At 37.1% G+C, this 20,079-nt stretch overlaps 1 protein-coding gene across 1 annotated transcript in view; it reads left to right on the forward strand.

Annotated features, from left to right (window-relative positions):
• Window positions 1-20,079, forward strand: part of LOC112687400 (tRNA (adenine(58)-N(1))-methyltransferase catalytic subunit TRMT61A) — a 32,217-nt gene that overhangs the window by 6,001 nt on the left and 6,137 nt on the right. The gene's annotated exons all lie outside the window — the stretch shown is intronic.

Here is a 20,079-nt window from a genome sequence, read left to right on the forward strand (position 1 = left end):
AATATTAAAATACATGTGTAAATGTGTTAATATTCTAACTGGTTTAATGTTACTTGAAATGCAAGATCACGCATGTCTTCCTGTACAATTTTTCGTAGTATTTACTTTTTGTAGAGTCAGTAATCATAAGCTATGTATAAATTATCTTGGCGAATAACTTCTCCGAAATTTTTTCATTGTAAATATAATATTCGACTTATAAAAACTATAATCATCACTATTATATGGGTTTAAAGATTATGTCGATGGATTAATTAATAAGTGCTGAAGCTTAAGATTAGTCTTACAACACAAAATGTTATGCAAAAAGCATATTTTTTTTAAAAATAAAATATTAATTTTTATTAAAATAGTATATAAACAAATCAATTTTAAGCGTTCTGGTCCTAGAATTTGAAAATAAAACTATAAATTTTATTTAATTATTTATATTAAAAAAAAGTTTTTATATTTTTAATCGTACAACATAGAATTATTTATTTTAAAAGTTATAAAATAATATGTATTCATTTATACGTATTCAAATATTTAAAACTTAATTTTGCAATACGCTTCTTTGTTGAATGTTGAATAGATATAATAATATATACGGACCTAGAGCAGCTATAGGTGAAATGTAGTTCTCGGATTATTTTTTATCGATATTCTAAATCTTAAATGTTTCCATTAGTAATGGTTCTGCTACTTTGATTAAAATCTATGAGTGTGTGTGTATAATATTTAGGTATAAGAGATAAATATCTGTGACCATTAATTCTTGTAATTATTATCAATGCTCGTTGAGAAACTCATAGTGCGGGTACTATAAATATTTAATCTTGAAATCAAAATTTAAATAAAAGACACACTTGTTAAGAAAATAATGTAAAATGTATTTGAACTAAACGGAAATGAGAATACTGTTACACCCAAGGACAAGACGTAAGGTATTGGTATTATTACGTATTATTATTCTATCGCAATACACTAATAATAAGTTTTGTTGAAACTATATATTTCTTGTGTTATTGCGTGTGTACTTAGGTTAAGGCATATTATAATTATTTGATCAATACATTTATACTTGTCAAATTATCCCGTAATTTTATTATATTAATTCTGTTGGTTAATTTAAAAAATTGGAATGTTGTTGTTGATTTATAAAACAACATACGTTTTTTTTTTTATCTCAAAAAAAATAAACCCGGCATCTATGGCCATTAGTTATATAGTTATAGTGTATGCATATAAACATTTTTTTTTTTTTTAAATCATGTTGTACAAGTTTGTAATTTTTAAAAGAAGCTATAATTTTATTGTTATCTTCGGTTTTTGGTCCCAATGCACTGTCGGGTCTGTTTTGAAGTTCTTGCTTTACCATCAAGTATCTGAGTGTAAGTCGTGTGTGTTCAATTCTCATTCGGTTTTTATATATAGATTCTTCTTTTCTTTTGAGAGAGCTATTTATCCACCTGTTAATAGTTTTTTTTTTTGATTGTGTTTAGTTTGGTGGTTTATCGCTTCCATATATTTAATCATTTATTGTTGGTCATCTCTTTTACCTGATTTTTTTAAGTCTTCGTAAGTATACACTGGTATTAGCGTGATTGCTGTACTCGTGGAGGCAATTTTGGCCTGTAGCTAATTCATTTCCTCCGATACCCGTATGTCCGAGGACCCACATGAGAGAGTGATTTGTTTATTTTTGATACAACTTAAGCTTAAACGAATTAATTTAATTTGTTCTGCATTTTTAATGCGATGTCACCCGGTTGCAATTGGATTTTTAATACTATTTAGGGTACTCAAATAATCACCGACTATTTTATGTTTTTGATGTTCATCGTTTAAGATCGTATTGATCCCCTCGAGTACCGCTATTGCTTCGGCCGTGAATACGGAGCACGTATTTGGTAGTTTGAAATAATATTTTTGTTTCTGAGTATTATTGAAATCTCTATTTCGTCTTGTGTCTTGGAAGCATCTGCGTAAAGTTCTTGGTAGTCTTTATAGCTTTCAAATATGCTAATACAATTACTTCCGTATATTTCTGGTGGAGCTTGTGTTTTTAAGAGGAACGTTTATCGTTATGTTTATTTATATTTATAAATTAAAGATGTAACTTATGAGAAGTATATTCGTTGTCATTGTATAATACAGTAACACGAATGCGTACTACAGTTCATTGTATTTCTCCGAATTGTTGTTTCTTAATGTTTTTTTTTAAATACGGTTACCTTTGACAAGAAGTTGTTATTCGCATGGTTAATAAATCAAATGTCAATATACTTCCCGAAAGGTCGCGCGACGGACATTTTGGCGACCATACATAATTAAAACGCGTTTGTTTTAGCAGTGTTCACACTCGACCGGGTTTAGAAATCGGTAACCGAATGACGTTTGAAAAATCGTGTTTTACTCAAAACCGCGTTTCACCCGTACGTATTCGTAAACGATGTGTCGCACGTGCGGATCAATGGAACAGTAAGCGTGTTGCAATCGAGTTCGGCGGACGTTCAACGACGTTCACGACCGCCGCGCGAAACGAACAGAACGCTCTCGCGCCTTCGGACCGCGGACTTGCAACTGATAAGAAAAAAATAAATAAAATTACCGAATTCGTATCCCGTGCCGCGCACACGCGCGTCGGTCGGTCGTCGTACACGTAAAGGTGGGATCCCACGGCCCGTGGCGCGTGAACTTCGTCGCTACACGCGCCACTGCACGAGCGCGCCTCTACACGATCCCATGGCGCGTTTTCAGGCGCGGCAAATTTCCGTGCCAGTTTGAATCTTTGCATTGATCATTGCGTTTCTTCTCCTTTCAGAGAACGGACGTTTGTTATTTTTGTTTGTATTTTTTATGTGTTGCGCAGTGTTTTAGTTTAATTCTATTTTTTTTTACTACCATATTTATTGTTATTTAATTGAATATACAACAATGGATGGTTATGATAAAAAATCAAAACTAAAGATTTGTGCCGTTGCATATCATGTTATGGCAAGTGGTGAAATTATGTGCCAAACAGAAAAATTGTAAGCCGCGCCACCACGTCGTGTGATGTGAATACACGCGCCGCGCCGGTTTTCCTTTGACGCGGGACACCAACACCGACAATCATCGGGAACGGACGCGCCGCGCCGCGCTTACACGAGCCGCGCCGCGCCCCATCAATCCCACGGCGCGTTTGTTGCACCGCGCAATGCCGCGCCACGGGCCGTGGGATCCCACCTTAACGTATACCGGTTTCGGGCGCGTCGAATACCGCCGGGGGTATCGTTCGGGTGAAAACGGTGCGCGCGCGCGTACGGTTCAGGACGGGACCCCCGGGTCGGTAAACGTACGTCTCATTAACGGAACGGCCGAAAGTCCGCGCGGTAACGTTCGTCGCGCGGTGAGTGTCCACGTCGGCGCCGGTCGGCCGCGAGACGCGGCGCCGGCGGAAAGCGTACACCACGAGACACGACCGGCCCTCCGACGTCGATCGAACCGATCGGCGCACGTGCGTTTCCCGCCGCTGCGGCGCCGATGATACGGCGAACTTTACGCGCGATCAAACCGTGCAGTGCACGTGTCTTGTTGCGGGGCGCCGCTGCGTTCGGTGTCCGCCGCCGATAACAACGTCTCGCCGCGACGGCACCGCGCACGCGAAATCCGGTTCAGTAGTGGTACACTGTTGTTATATCGACTCGTGCACGCGTCCGATTTTTCCGCGCAGGATGTCCGAAATCGACGATGTTGACGTTGAGTTGTCGATCGGCGAGGTCGTAAAGGAATTCGGAACATCGCCGACGAAAATTATCGCGATAGGACCAAAAAAAAGCTGTGCTCGGATAAGCGTCCGTCAGAATTTTTTTCTGGAGAGTCCTCGTACACGTGTCTCGAGAGAGATTAGCTTCGGAGATACTTTTGTTGCTAGTTCGTCAAACGAGCGAACACGCTCGTTCGGAAAATACGTAAAAAACTTTTCTGGATCTTCTCTCTTACATCACCGAACGTAGTGTAAAATCCGCCTCTCAAACAGTCTTGAACCTGCAAACGGGTGCGCACCCAGTAACGTCTGTCATACCACACGTACGTATTTTTCGTGCACCAAGTAAGCTAAAATTGCCTTTTTTTTTTTTTTTTTTTTTCCGCAATTAACCGTCCGTAGCCGGTAACCACCGAACGGCAACCAAAAACTAACTGAAGCGGATGTTCCATTGCCCCGAAGGCCGCGTCTCGGGCGACCGGACGACGTGCGGTTACCGCAACGCAACGGTGCGCGTTCAACGACTGCGGCGAAAAACGCACGCGTGCGTCGGGCCTAAGCCGATCGGCGCACGCGTACCGGGCGGTATTCACGCGTAGGATTTCGTTCTCGTCGTCATCGTTTACCGTTCGTTAAACGCCACGCGGTGCGGCGCGTAAACATATCGTAACGCGCGCGTGCGTCCGCCAATGCACCGGACGGGGTATGCACGTATTTCGTTGCTCCGCACGTATATTTATAGGCGCCCACCGCGTACGGGATTCCGTTGATTTACGGGTTTTTTCGAGCCCGCGCGAGTCCCCGTCGTCGCGTTCCGGCCGAAACCGAACGCGCGGTAATAACAATATCGTTTCGCCGTAATATATTTAGCGCGTGTCCGCGTGCGTGCGCGCGGCATATCAAAGCCGGCGCCGGCTCTGCGCCACCCGCGAGCACCGATGATGTATTTGTGTACGCGTGCACGGAGGACGACGCTTTTCGTTTTTCCCCTCCCTTTCGCGCGCACCCTCTTACCACCGATCTCTTTCGACGTATACCTATCGATACGATTGCGATCCGTTGACGCCGCGCGGTGAACGATCACCGACTCGGTTCGCTCGCACGTTCGCCATCCCGAACGGGCCAACAGGCTTAATGTGCGTACTACTACTACTACTACTACCACTACTACTACTACTACTAAACAAATGTACAAACGTACGTTGAACCCGAGGCCGTATCTAGAAATTTTTTTCGGGAGGGGTCCAAAACATGTATATTGTAATTTTATTGAATTAAGATGTTGACTTTTGATATTCGGTTAAAAATATGACGGAAAAACATTTAATCTTCTTTTATTAAAATTAATATCATATTTTCATATGATATTATGATATTAAATTAAAAGCAGTCAATGATTAATGGAAGCTTAAGTCATTTTTGACTGAAAATAATTATGTTGGTATTAAAAATAAATAAGTATTTGAAACATTCTTAAAATATTGAAGAAATTTCGGGGGGGGGGGGGCTAGACCCCCTGGGCCCCCCCCCCCCAGATACGGCCTTGGTTGAACCGTTGGTAAACACTTTGTCACGGTTGTTGCACCGTCAAACTTTACCGAACAGTGACGTATACGCGGGGCTACTACTAGTTTACCCCCTGCGCGCGGGATGATTTTTTCCCTTGTCGATTGATCCACGCGTTTTCGTTTTACCCGTACGGTTTAGACATTTTTTTTATTTCTATCGGCACTGCGTTTCTTAATAATCAAAATGTCCGCGATCGCACCAATAACTCTATATAATATTTATAGGAGCGTATGCGTCGACCGCGGAGGGAAGTGGCGGGCGGACGAACGACGTTCGGGTTTCTCGCGCGGAATGTTGGTCTCGAAACTCTCCGCTCGTCTTTCTCTTCGTCTTCGTTTTTTTTTTTTTTTTTTTTTCTAAAACGTTTGCGCTTACGGAAATTACGAATAAGCTTTGTTCCAATAGAATCACCCCTGTGCGTTCCGAGTGCGCGCGTTATTCTACGTATTACGTTGTATTATTATTATTTCCCGACTTCGAACCAATTTTTCTTACGCGCGCCCACGATCGTGACCGCCGAAGATGGCGGCGGCGGTTCCTGCACAAAAAAAAAAAAAAAAAAAATATAGAAATGAAAAAAATTAGGGCAGATAATGAAATCTTTGTGCGTTACCGCGAGCTATAAATTCATTATCTAACGCGAGATGATCGTGGGAACCGTCCCGCGTATTCCCGTCCGTACGTATTGCGAACAACCGCGTCGGCATCGCGCGCGCCTCGGCACGGACCGTGTCGCGCGCGGCTATAAATTTCAATCCGAAGAGCCCATCACGAAATCAGAGTATACCCGTCCGTACTTATATATACATACACGCGGCAGTGCAATACTTGGATAATGTGCACGCATCATGCAACGCCGGCGACGCTGTTATTACCGCCGCCGAACGCGGATATTAATAATAATAAAAAAAAAAAAAATAAATAAATACTATAAACAACGCACAACCATACCTGTGTGTACGTAAAGTTATCAATATCGCAATGTGTTCCATTTATACCAGAGTCCTGAAATTGGATTCGTACCCTCGCCTCTCGTGTCGCGACCGTAATTCAGTTTTTCGATGTCCAGTGGTATCGCTTTGTACGTCGTAGGTTTTTACCGCTTTTTTCGTGTGCTGATTTCGAGACGTGACTTCCATCTGATGATTTATTCTTCTTCTTCGTAACACCACCCGGGAACGTACTACCGTAAATGCAACTGTTATAGTATATTTTTATCTTAAAACATCGTTTCTCAATCTTTTGTACATCGTGACCCCCGAAATTGGTATAAAATAAAATCAATCGTCTCCAACCTCCTTTCCCCCTCCTTATATTAAAATATAATTTTTCTTCAATTTGTTTCCAATTTTAATCAATGACTAAACATAATTTTAAATAGGTATTGAACGATCACGAATATCATATTGATGTATACTGTTTACTTTATTATTCATAGTTCATAGTATAATTATACTGTAGATTATCTTTTTAATTTTAATTGCTATGGTTATGTATTTATTTTTTGTTTTTAATATAAATAAAAAGTTTTTCCACATCTGTGTTTAGTTAATTCTGACCGATACGAACACCCGGTTGAGAAACGTTGCCTTAAAGTTACTGCCAAATATTTGTCGGGGTATATTGGTTATTTTGTAAGATTTTTTTTGACCAATGATAAAATGAAATAAAATTGTTATCATTTATATGGAAAATTTTTCGAAATTTCATTTCATTATTAAAAATATGTTCTTCAGTCAATTTATCAAAAACCCTTAAAATACGAGTACTCTTGTATTTATTTTTCTGTTGTTCTCTGATAATAATTTTTAGAATTAATTTATCTTCAAATTTATCTCTGAGCATCTCGAAAATAATAATATTATTCTTCAAAATGAATTGTCGTTGCATCATAATGAATATTTTTGTAAAATAAATAAGAAAAACTAAAACATGTATTAAACCGAGGTTGCAAGCACTAGGATAAAATTTCAGTAAACGTAATTTGATAATAAAAAAAAAAAAAGAAAAAAAAAGACTGCACACAGAGAATAAGTATCTTAAGCAAATGTTTTGTTACTCTTTCTGTGTTTATTATGTATAAGTATACTATCATTTTTACAAGATAAAAACTTATGAATAGAATACAAATGTTAAAAAATAAATTAAAATTGATAATAGTTTTAGCTAAAATCTATAATAATATTATATTTATAGAATGTATATGAATTTCTGACTTAAGTTTAGTCCATGCAGTCATAAAAATCTATGGTTTCGGTGTAATAACAAATATAATATAAACCTACTAAAGAGTTAAAAAAAGTGTGATTATACACTCTTATACATATATGTGATTATACATATATGCGGTGTAAACCGCATATATGAATAACAAGAATTAAAAATCAACCAAAGCAAATCCGGTCTATCTATTTAATTTTTCTAAATATGGTAATTAATCTTTTTTTTTAATTTTTAAATTTTTTACCAGTACTTCATTTTGTTATTGTTACTCTCAAAAAATCTAATTAATGATCAAGTACCTATATTTATTTAAAAATACAATATTTGTGTATGAAATAAAGAGTTGATAGAATTTTATATTGAAAATTATTGTTACGCCACTATTCAGTATACTCTTACTCACGAGGTCGAACCATTATATTTATGACAAATATTAAACGAGCGAAAGGTTATGAAAATATATATATATATATATATGAATATCCATAAATTAAATTAATAGTTGGCCGATCGTTTAGTACACACTTATACACGAGATCGATGTACGCAACTGATTGATAGTATATCCAGCACGTAAGCGTTCCATATATTAATGTTCTTTAATGCCGTGTATTAATATCGCTAATATTTTGTTTGTTTAATTCGTTTTCATTTAGAACGTGTATGTATATTAATATACTGTCCGTATAAGCATTACATGACCTACTCCGCGGGGGATTACACTCTATAGAAACCGAGGGTTAGTATTTATGACCCTCTTGTCGGTGTATGGTATAGATGGATACGAAACGGTCGGAGACTGCGAGAAGACCGCTGCTACACAAGTGATGGTACGACAAGCGTTGTCAGTCACTGCTGAGCTATTATAAATAATTAAAAACGGAATATACGATAAATACACACAGTTCTATAGTTAGGAATACTAATGTTATAATACTCATAACATATACGTCTATACATGTACCCATATTTTGTTCGTAGTACAGTTGTAATATTAAACAATATTTCTTTCTTTCTTTCTTGGGTTGATCGGACGCTAGGACCATCCCGTCTCACAACCAGCCAGCCATCTCTATTCATCGCCAAATCCTTTCAGTTTGCTCCGCCTCGTAAATCTTTTACATTCCTCTTAACTAAATCTTCCCATCTCAATTTTGGTCTTCCTAAGGGTCTTTTTCCTACTGGATTCTGTTCCAGTACCATTCTTAGCAGAGAATTCTGGCTCCGCATTGCATTTCATGCGATATTAAATATTTAAAAAAAAAAAATTTCCAATGAGAATATTACACATTACAGACGAGCGTTATATTTTATTTTTATTCGAATTCACTGTGTGTACAAAACAAACGCTATAATATACGTTTGTCACACGTATTACGCCAATCGTATCCTTTTACTTGTCGTGGCTATAATATCGCCTTACGTTGCAGTCATTGATATTCGTTGCACAATTGAAAAGGACGCAAATATTGCGTTTGTTCCGAATCCGTCTCACGCGCGCCCATAAATGATTTACAATCTGTACATTTTCACTGCAGTTAATCTACGTTATCAACCTCGAATTGTAATTTGATTTGTTAGACAGACGTACATGAATGACAATTGTATTACTGCAAATCTTGTTTTGATTGTTTATGAGCAATATAATAATAAGTATTTTAAATAACTTGTATACTCTGATTCCGTGAGGGTGAATGGATCTGTATGCCTTACCGATTTATGATTTACTTTTAGACTCTTTTTAACAATTTCCTATTTCGAGTGCAAATTTTTTTAAATTATTTAAACGCTATTAAATGTATAACAAATTATTAAACTAGTATATTTTACAAACTGTGGCGGTGGCGATTTTATCCAATGTAAACATAATATATTTATATATTATTTGACAAATTGATTATCGTTATATGAATTATTTTCAATTAAGTTAAATAATATATTATACTTTTATACACTGTACACGTTGATCATAACACTAATCTCAAATCAGTTATGACTAAACATAACACAAACGTTTTGTTCAAATCATTTAGACTTAAAATAAATATTGCTAAATTCGATTTCATTCGAACACAAATTGGATCTAGATATACTTGATGCGCTTTTTCAAAAAATGAGAAGTGCTATAATAAATACCAATATTTTAAATATTTCATTGTATTTTAAAAATAATATTTTATACGCCTACAGTACCTTAATTTTAAATACATGGTATTCATTTACATGCATACAAAAATAAATTAGTTGATAGTTAATAAAAATAATAATTTTTAATTTCGTATAATTATACATATTTTCATAATCTTATAGTATAATATTAAATAATTTCAAATAATAATTAATAATATAATAATCATACAATGATGGTTAATACAAGTTTATTTGAAGTACTAACATTGATTTTGGGGAAAAATTAAGAATGTCAATAGAAAATACCGCTGTGCGGTGTGTAGGTTCCCATTACAATACGTAGGCACAATTTTATCGCTACCGCCACCGTCATTGCCACCGCGGCAGTGTGTGAGGACCTAACCGTTAGTAAAGAGTTGAAATCAATTTTTCAATATGATTGAAATAATCTTTACGTAATTGTTTAGCGCAGAAAAGATGAAGTCATTCACATATGATGCTTGTAGTTTTTGATATCAATGCTTTTAGTGTTTTACTGTTTGAACATGAAATGTGTTGTTTATATAAACTACAGTTGTCATACATATTTCTAAATTAATGTACGACTATTCCTTTTTTTAAGGAAAAATAACAGTACTTTTATTAATGGATCTTGTAGCTATTTTATCTGTAACGTATATTAAAACTGTATTACTGGTCACGATATTCGTTAATAATAATTCTAAGTTATTATTTTATTTCCAACGGTAATTTTTGATTTAGTATGAAACAAGTAAAAAATACGCGTTAATGAAAATTATGTTGCTTTTGTATTTGACTTCGACTTAAATTGTAATATAGAACGAAATTAATTTCTTACAATGATGTAGTTTATTAACGTTCATTAATACTCTGAGTCATATATATTATCCATATCAATCAGTAAAACTGTCCTCAAGTCACGCCAACATGCCAGTTGACTTGACATATACTGAAAATGGAATTTATCACATAAATAAAATCGACCGGTTGAAAATTATGATTTTCATTCCTTGTATGGTTTTCAGGTCATGATTCAAGTGTCCGTTATTATGTTATTCGTACTCAAAATCAGAAGTAACGTTTTGGTATTTGTCTAGCAAATTATTTATGAATGCCCGTGTGAATAACACGAACGTATAGTTAAACTTCTGTAAAAGTTTACGTTTGTACTTCAACGCGCGTTCGATATTTAGTATAATGTTGTGTTCTACGTGTATCTACATCGTATCAAAACGATTTCGATTTACTGCGAAACACGTACGCGAAAGAGTTTGATGGCTTGGGGAGGGAATAGTGGTGAGTTGGTAATTAGAACGGAATCGTCACAAACGAACACGCGAGGAACGACGATGAGCACTGAAACGGTTTACTTGTTTCGCGAATAGATTATAAAATAATATAGTGAAACTCTTTATAACGAATCTAAAGAGACCTGTCTCATCAGCATTTAGAATATCATCCGGCGTGTACTTTTCATTCAATTTTGGTCACGCATTAATTAGCCAACTGTTAGTTACATTCAAGTTAACATTTAGTGCTTCTCCACTTACTTTTCCATACGTAATATTGACGTTGTTTAAATTTTCCTAGCCATCCTTCCAAGGCCTTGAAATCTATAACACCAAGTGGTTGGATCAAAACGTTTAGCTTTAGTTTTCAAAACAGGCCCAGAAATAGGTACATTGTTACAACGTTATTTATGGAACAACGTCAACATAGGTCCAAGTCTTTAAATTTCGGTTTTCTTATTCTTTTACCTGAACTCCCTTACGTTTCAGCCTGCAATATTTTATCCTTATTCCTCTATGTAGTAACGACAGTAGATGGGATGAATCCAAAACATTTCCCGACATCACTTTTTTTTTTCAACTTTTTCAATTGCACGTATTATAGCGAAATTTCGATCAACACACAGTGTATTTCTTTTACTTGCCATAACGAATGTTAGCGCATTACTGTGATCATGCGTTTAATGTTAGACATTACGTCGGTAATAAAATTAACATATTCAATATCGATAATAACGATATTATTACAATACTAAAAGTAGATAATAAAAGAATATATAATCGTTCTTTGAAATTTCGGCATTATTGCCGATTACTTTCATAATTTACGATAGCACGAAAAATTATATTATGAAACACAAAACATTATTTCGTTATCGAGAGTGAATTGAATAATGTGTTATAAAGCAAACCAACCCATTATTATGTAATGTTTGTGTTATATAGAGTTTTTAGTTGTAAAGATTTTTCACTGTATAACACGCTGCGTGGGTGTATTATCAGGCGTCGGTCTAGAAATTAAAAAAAGGGGTTGCTAGTAGAGCGAGTTAACGCCATGGTTCGTTGCGTATGTTGATTTGTATGAAGTCTTTCTTACGTCTAATTGTTTAAATGTTGCCGTTGGTCAATTAACCCGTGTCCGGTATGGTTCTACCTAATTTCTAAGGGAGGGCTTCATCCCCCATAGGCCCCACCCTGTGTATTATATAGTGTTAACGCGTACATATGAAATACGGACCCGGCGCGTACGTGTCACTGCACTCGTCAAACCGATCCCTGCAAGTGCAGCGGACCCTATAAGTGGTGCACGCGTATGTGTGTTCTCGTCAGCCGCTGCAAGCCTCTTTTGCCAGCTCGTCGTCTTGGCCGTGAACTTACGCGTTGTTGCACGCGTAAACGTGTGGGGCGCAAGTGGTGCGCGCGTCACCGACGTAGATGATAATCGTGAAAAATCGACGTGGCGCATAACTTTAACGTGTGCACAGATCGCGAATTTTTTTTTTCTTTTTTTTCGATTTTTTTTTTCCTCGTCGCATATTTTTGCATACATAAAATCTCACTCGACCGGATCGTCGTTTAATTCTTCTCCCGCGACCGCAGAGCAACGTTTTACCCGTGTTCGGTCGCGATCCGCTCGCGCGTTTGACGACAACAATGCACACCTCATAATTGCGTACGTACGGTGGCTGCAACGCCACGCACGTATCCAGGTGCGGCTCCAGAGCCTTGGTCAGGGGAGGGGGCCGAGTTATAATTTTACAAAATCTTATAACAAAAAAAAACAACAGTTTTTACTACACAAATTCAAGTCGTCTATTTTTAAAATTGGCGAAAATATCAATAATATGATCTGTTTGATTTAGAATAACTACTTAATGATATACATTAATTAGTCATAATGTTGATAATCTATCTTCAGTCATCCTTGAACGAAGCCAGGTTTTTTAGTCTCCGAAGTGTAGGGAAACTCCTTTCAACCGTCATACCTCCATGGCTCTATCTACATACTTGTGCGTGTCGTATGACAGTCCATATTATAATATGCGTTTTTTGTTAAAAATATACATTTTATAATAAATACGGTACGGGCTTGGAGAGGAGGGCCGCGACCCCTAGGCCCCACCCTGGAGTCACCCCTGCACGTATCGCTTATATTCGTATTGTTGTTGCACACACGTGCTCGGGCCGAGGGGAAAACGCGTATCCGTATATAAAATAGTATATAGTACCACCGTTGTTGTTGTTGTTTTCGATATTATTGTAATACATATTATAAATCGTCCGTGTGTGTACGGGGTTTCCGGTACTAGTTGCGGTCAGGTACTGGTGGACGTGGTTGTAGGAGGTGAAAAAAAGAAGACTGAGAGTGAGAGAGAGAGAGAGAGATAGAGAGAGAGAAAGAGATGCTCGATAAGTTCTCATTAGCGAGGGACAACGTGCGCGCGTATATCATTTTATCAGTGCGAATAAAACCGGGTATTATTTAAATTCGATATCTGCCGCCGTCGTAGTATATTAAAAAAAAAAAAATAAATAAATAAATAAATAAAAAAACGCAGACCCAGAGCCGGCCCTCGGGTTAATTAAGTCTTATTTATGCGGGGACGTTTGCCGATGTTCCGTACAGATAGGGTTATCCGACGAGTGTATGTGTGTGTGTATGTACGTATAATGCTAAACAGTGTATTTTTTGCCATTACACTTTTTCTCTCTCTCACACACGCTCGTAGTCGTTGCGTTTTCGCTGTTGCTACTGGAAGTATTTTTTCTTGTAATGCTACTTGTTATTATAACATATGTGAGTGCGCTCGCGCGCGCGCGTTTATAAAAAAAGATAGGGAAAACAGGAGGAAAAAATCGACGACAACTACTTTTTTTCTTTTTAAAGGCGTCGTATATATATATACAATATGTATGTATATATATAATGTATACAACGTATAGGTGCTCGCGGTGGACAGATAATCTTCTTCGAGTTCTCGAGTTGCATCGACGTGCAATGCTCGTGTATTACTATATAATAATATGTGTATAAACAATGCATTTCTGCACTCGCATACCATTGAACCTGCCCCGGTGCATACGAGAATATTGTCGTCCCACCAAACGTATTGGATTTTTGTAATTTACTCGCGAACAAACGGTCCGTAGTTGTTTGATTACATACTGTGTAAAAAGAGTACATTTCTCGATGATCCGAAAAAAATTGTACATAAAACATATAATCTGCTAACTCAGCAATTCGAAAACTGTACAATGTCGTATACGCATACCATAGCATCAGTGGCGGCATGAAGGGGGTGTATTTGAAGCACGTGATTCACAAAAATAATGGGGGGGTAGGGGTCCCGGTGGTTGGAAAAGGTAATAAACTCACATAATTATCTAATCAACCAAATCACTGAACAGTAAATACTATAATATTGATTTTGAACGAGAAAAATTTTTGGGTGAGCGGTGTAAACATTTTACATGTGATCTAAACAAAAAAAAAATTTCAAGCCGCCACTGACGGACATAGCACATATATTAAAATAAACGTCTATAAAAAGCACACTATTATAATAGTTTCATAATGCAACAGCCGGTGAAGAAGCGATTTCATGACGAAAACACAAGCTTGGCGTAATGTATCGCTGGAATCGACGCGATTTGACGGGATGATTTTTTTCGTGGATCGAACGTCGCAACGTGTCCCGGGGTCTAAAACGCAGCATTAACCACAGCAAGGCCGGATTAATCACCTATTGGGCCCCGGGGCTGAAATTTTATACGGGCCCTTTTGGCAAAACATGCTTTACAAAGCCGCTCGTTATGCTCGAAAAACGATAAATTTTTTTTATTATTTCGCAAATTGTCAATTGCATTATAAAATTATAAAATTAATAGGTGTATAAAATTTATGTCTATAAAACTACTGATTTTAGTGTGATAAAAAATGTGTATCGGCTTAACATTTTTCGGGCCCCTTTCACTTGGGTACTCGATAGGGCCCCGGCTAGACCCCCCCTCCTTAATCTGGCCTTGAACAACAGAACGCATAGTTAAACCGATACAGGTAACTGTCGAACGAATTCGTAGTTAGAGACGTTTTATAATCGTATTCCTCCGTCCCTAAGAACGTCCGTCTCGTATCGTTTGTTCCCACGAATAATAATAATACGTATCTATCTGTGCGTAGAATATGACGTCATGGTCCATCCTGTGGTGGTGGACCATCTCGACCCTCGGATGATTAAAAAACAATGATAGCTACGATTATAAATCAAACGGAGGAAACGAAAAACTCGTTTCACTTAACGAACCGCGTGCCCGCTGCAGATAATGTACACCGTCACCGTCATGAGCGCGCTCGCCGTTTGTTGTTTTCGTCGTACGTAATACATGGTAATGTTCAGTGTCGCGCGTTTGACGTGTTCGGAAATTAATGCGACGGCGTCCTGTCGGCCTGCACTCACCAGGGGCGGCTCCAAAGCCTTGGTTAAGGGGAGGGGGTCAAGTTATAATTTTACAAAACCTTCTAACAAAAAGAAAACAACAATTTTTACAACACAAATTCAAGTCGTCTATTTTTAAAATTGGCAAAAATATCAATAATATGATCTATTTGATCTAGAATATCTATTTTATGATATACATTAATTACACGTAATGCTCATAGTCTATCTTCAGTCATCCTTGAACGAAACTAGGTTTTTAGTCTCCGAAGTATGGAGAAACTCAACCGTCATACGAGTACCTCTATAGCTCTATCTACATGTTTGTGCGTGTTGTATAATAGTCGATATTATAATAATATTATGCATTTTTTGTTAACATTATACATTTTTTTATAAATGCGTTACGGGATTGGGGAGGGGAGCCACGGTCCCTAGGGCCCCCCCTGGAGACGCCCCTGGCACTCGTTTGATTACATACACGTAATGTATGTGTAATGTTTCCAATGCTGTCGAATCGGGCGATTCGTCAACGGAAATATCGGGGTGAAGTTAGGAAACACTACCCCGTGACTTTTTCCTCCGGGAACAATATTATTATAATAAATGTTACGCACGAACAATAAACACCAACTGTTAGGTATTCGTTTCGTATTTGGAATATTATCACGTAATTCAATTATCCATTGTTGCGGTGAAATGGCTGCAAGAACGAGTTGCGCAATATCATTTTTCTACACCGACCACTTAACACAACTGTTATCCTTTCTTAGTGCTGCGTGTAGTAAGTACACTAAAAAGTTCTTCGAAGTTCCAATTGCTAGCATAGAAAATTTTAGCGTCGTACACAGCGAACAGTCCTTTTTGAAATTGTGTACCTGCACACTTTGAGAACTGATGTACATCGGTTTGTATTTATACATGTTCAGTTCCTATAACGTTAGCCATAACGTTCCTATAATCCTTAGCAAACGTAGACGAAACGAACACGGATTGTGACGATTATTGCCTATACCAAACAACTATCTACTTCGTATCACAGTAATTGGTTATAATTTAGATCATATAGTTTTATGGTGACTTATCGACTCCTTCAGCTTTCATTTTTTAACTAAATCCTTTGCTGTCACACAAAGTAGTAATATATTTATCGATTGTTTTTTTGATTTTTTTTTTTTTTTTTTTTGGAAAACGAAACTTAAAATGTTAGGACTTCTCTCGCTATGCTTTCTGGCTTAATTCGCAAACTTGAGTGCCATCACGTGACATTTTTTGTAGAGATAGGGGCTTCGCTCCAAAGGGAATTATAGTCAAAACCTAATGTAGTTTTTGTACAAACCTTGATACTGTTGCGGATGCGATTATGTTTTTTATGTGAACCTACAACTTCGCTGCGTAAGTAAATCACATGTTTCACGTATAAATGAAATTCGTCACTTTTCGTCAAGTTCTTTTAAAAATGTATAGTTAAAAATTCACATGATATTCAATTCGAATAGTTATCATAATTAAATTACAGTAAATAAACTATTAGAAATGCATTACATTAAAAATAATAATCATAGTACATTTATAATATTTGTAATATACATTTGACAATTACGTACGCTTTCGAAGGACCAAAGCCATGTTTATTGTTATTCCGTCTCCACGCGCAATCGTATACCCAAAAAGGTTAAACGCTTGCAATCGTACTCCGCCGGTGTGTAAATCATACCACCTCGGAGACGAAGAGCGACCGGCGTTCGATAACACATTTTAGGGTAGGCGTATTCTGTGACAAATTTCCTTTCTTGGCTGGAAAGGAGGACCAACTTCTTAATTCTGGCCATGCTAAATGTGGAAACAAGACTGTAATTTGTGTGTAAGCAGAGGATCCTAAGGTTCTTTGGCCACATCATAAGAAGGTATGGATCGAGCCTGGAGAAACTGATGATCGAAGAAAAAACAGAAAGGAAAAGAAGCCGTGGAAGAACACCAATGCGTTGGATAGACCAGATCAAAACCATCACTAGCTATCCCCTGGTAGAGGCCATACGATCGGCAGAAAACCGTGAGTTTTGGAAAGAGATTGTTGCCAACGTTAACTGATGGGTCACCAGACTTCCGCTCTTGGAAGATGGACTCAAGAAGAAGATGGCAGAACACGGGGAAGCTGGTAACCTGTTTTGTTTTAGATCACTAAGGCGCAAAAGTGTTACTACCGCCTATAAGATGTCTGTTAATATGATAGATGTACTTTGTTGAATTATTTATTATTCCATCTATATACATTGTTAAAGTACGAAATTGTTATTCCGTACACGTTTAGGATAAGTAATTTTGTAAAGATATGTTTATGCAATCATAATAAAACGCTTTTCGAATTATATTTATGCAACTATAAACATATTTCGAGGATGCGTGAGAAAAGCCATCGACGTTTTGCTCTCATTGATAATCTGTATTGTATAAATACACCGCTAGAAAAGATTTATCTCGAGGTTTGAACTGTTGACCCAGTCTTACCGAAATGGCCAGATCCGTGCCGGATTCGTCTCCTATAATTAATCAATTGAGTTCCATCGGTACACGTTTTTTATTGTTACTGTCAACTTATACTATAGTAATGTAGGTATACGCACCGTATTAGTTTTGTACAACGAAATACGTTGTGTTTGGCTTCTGTTTTGATGATCGATGGAAAGGCGAGAAAAATATGTATTTGTTATACTGTGATATACGTGGTGTTTATGCATATTTTTTCGTTGCAATAAATCCGTTCGTGCGAAATACACGGTCAACAATCTTCCACAAATTAAAACACGATGAGAATTTATGATTTCGCGTGCATCTATGTGCGCTGTATGTAAGTATATATATATATATATATATACATATGCATTGCTCGGGATTAAATGTACACTATTACGCGCATTGTATGGAAAATAAAAGAGATATCACGTTAAACGCGTAAACAGGATTTACTGGAATACGCGATTTATACAGTGTCCAAGGTACCCATGTTATTACAACATACCGCGTGCACGTATAAAAGTTGGAACAAAAACGAGTTTCAAATTCTTCCAATATTGTAAGTAATGAAATGTAAAAAATAATACCATAACGTATATACTAGCGTGGTCAAACGTATTTATTTATCATCGCGTGCATGCGAAGTGAACGATAACGTTATTAACGCTATTCATTTTCGATTTTCAATTAATAGTACAGAACTTCTCGTAACACCTATAATAATTATAGTTATTGAGATCCGTAGTAGGTGTACGAGAAATTTAGTATTCAGATCAAACGATAAAGCTCGTACTACACATTGGGGCGAGGTGTTAACGTTCCATTCGATTGTTCAAAATTAAATCTCAATTAAATGTATACAAAACGTATTTGAATGTGTATTTACACGTGAATTTTTCAAATAAAATAAAATCTTTTTACAATAAAGATCATTAGTTTTCTATTGAAATGTTGAGCAACATATTTTTGGTTTGCGGGGGGAAAATCGCATAAGATTGCGAATGATCGTGGAACACGAATCACTGGGTGTTTTCATAACGATTTCGATTCCGCAATACGAGTTGCGGACGACATATATTATATATTTCATGCCGTTCGCCGTATCTGAATATTATTTTTTTAATTCGGAATCGTCAGTTATGCGTTCGTTTCCCGTACCGTTCCCGGAGACAGGTATACGCAGTGAACATGGAATAATATTACGTCCGCGGTGATTTAATGTGCGCTTTCTTGATCGCAACAACCGCGAATAGATTTCCGTAAATCATGACTTTCACTGACGGGGTGGTGCAATCCATTTCCATTTCCATTTCATGTATAAAAAAAAAAAACCCATCCTCCCACAATTCGCAATCCTTATATACTGTTTATTATGTATTGTATTTATACGCGACTACTGTTTATTATACATAAGCTTTCTAGTTTTTTTTTTTCCACTTGTGTTCGAGCTCTCGACTTTGGAGAGTGTATAGTATAAACTATATCCCGTATATACGTAGTACGATATTCACTCGTGTACACAATACCGTCGTTCACATTTTATGTGTATGTACAACCGAGCGAATGCGTGCGCCAAGTGTAATTTTCGATTTTGCAATTCCATATTTGCCGACGGTGCCCTAAAATAAAAATAATAATAATAAAATATAAATTTTTCTCGAGGATCTCCGTTTTTAAATCGCTCGATCATGATGGGCATTGCACGTTTTCTGGTTTCAAATGATTCAAACGTTGCGTTACGTATACCTATACTGGTCGTGCCTCGCGCAGTAATCAAAATCTTCTCGCAACATCATATACATATACATGTTCAATATGCAGTGTACGCGTTATTCCATTACGCTGTACTTATTATTCGTCTGAAATACTTTTTTCAGACAACCGTATTTCTCACGCGCATCTTTTCCACCGTTTCCTTCTCGCGCGACCAACAACGAGCGCAGGTATCGTCGATCTATGTTATATATATGTACGCACGCCTCGCCTCCGGCCGTCTAAATATATACATGTATGATTGTACAATGTCAAACACCACGTTTGACCGTACACATTATAATATTTACTGTTATTGTCGTCGTTACTTCTTGTTAAACGGTTATTATTACAATCGTGATGCATTATCTATAAATATACAAACAAGATTTGTTCGATTTTCAATAAAATATAA

The sequence above is a fragment of the Sipha flava genome, unplaced genomic scaffold (assembly GCF_003268045.1).
Source record: "Sipha flava isolate LNK unplaced genomic scaffold, YSA_version1 34_pilon_pilon, whole genome shotgun sequence".
NCBI lineage: Eukaryota > Metazoa > Arthropoda > Insecta > Hemiptera > Aphididae > Sipha > Sipha flava.